The following is a 1,318-nucleotide window of genomic DNA, read 5'->3' as shown; positions in this document are numbered from 1 at the left end:
CCCATTTTCAATACCATCTGTCCCACGCCCAAAAGAAGTTCACGTACCAAGTTTCGTTAAGATATCTCAATTTTTACTCGAGTTATCGTTTGCACAGACGGACGGACGGACGGACGGACGGACGGACGGACGGACGGACAGACAGTCACCGCTTAATCGATTTCTCTTTTCATTCTGATCATTTATGTATACATTTGTCTATATCTATCTCGATTCGTTTTGCCTGTTACAAACAACCGTTATGTGAACAAAGTTATAATACCCTTGTGCACAAGTGCGCTCGGGTATAAAAAGTAACAGCAGTTACATGTTTGAGGTTGCTTATTACGAACCTAGAGCATGATTTTGAAAATTCATAATGGTGAACCCAATATGACGTAAAAAAAAAATTAAAGTCGATCCGATTCGCTTGAAAAAGTTTTCCTCTGGGGCTCTTGGGGCCGCTAATTACGAATCTGAGATCAGGTTGGAAGAATTCAAAATGACCCAATATGGCGAAAAAAATTTAAATCTATAGCGCTTAAAACTTTACAATGAAGGGTTCTTAAGGTCTTTGATTATGAATCTATAACTGGTACATTACACGGTTTTCGCCATTTTTCAACAATTTCTGTTGAAAATTTTTGGCATATTTAAGTGCCAAAGTTGTAGCGGATTTGAAAACCGTGACCAAAATGGTTACCAAATACTTTATTTTAATTATTTATAACGCACTTGTATACAAACACTATGGCGCGTATTCATAGTCCAGCAACTAAGTCGAAACTAACAAAGTTGCAACTTAAATTTAAGTACCAACTTAAAATTTACTTCTATTCATAGTCGCATTTCAGACTTCTACTAAGTAGTTTCGACTTAGTTTACGATATAGCAAAACTAGTGTGAAAATGTATCAATTTTTCTTTACGATATTTTGGAAAAATTACATTTTTGTGAAATAATGTCAAGTTTGATCATCGGCTTATGTAATTTTTATTTTCATTGCATGATTATGCAAACGAATAAAGTATCATTTTCTTGTTAATTATGTGAAATAGCCAGAACAACCGCAGTGATGTGAAGTCGATGTTTATCGAAAGCACGCTGTGAAACATACAAATAGTATATATCTAAATGTTATGTACAAATTTACTTTAAAAGAACTAGCGTGAAACTGATTTATTATTTGAGAATTTATATAAATTACTAGCTTATACCCGCGGGTTTCACCCCGCGCTTTTATACAAATATAAAAAATAATTTAATGATGTTAGATTTTATTTCTGTGCCCATGTCGTTATAGCTCGTTATTTTTTAAGCGAGTTAAGGTATTTAGGCC

Source organism: Rhagoletis pomonella, unplaced genomic scaffold (assembly GCF_013731165.1).
Source record: "Rhagoletis pomonella isolate Grant_MI unplaced genomic scaffold, Rhpom_1.0 Rhpom_scaffold_00344, whole genome shotgun sequence".
NCBI classification, from domain to species: domain Eukaryota; kingdom Metazoa; phylum Arthropoda; class Insecta; order Diptera; family Tephritidae; genus Rhagoletis; species Rhagoletis pomonella.
The sequence above is the reverse complement of the archived record's forward strand: the minus strand, read 5'-3'. Positions refer to the sequence as shown.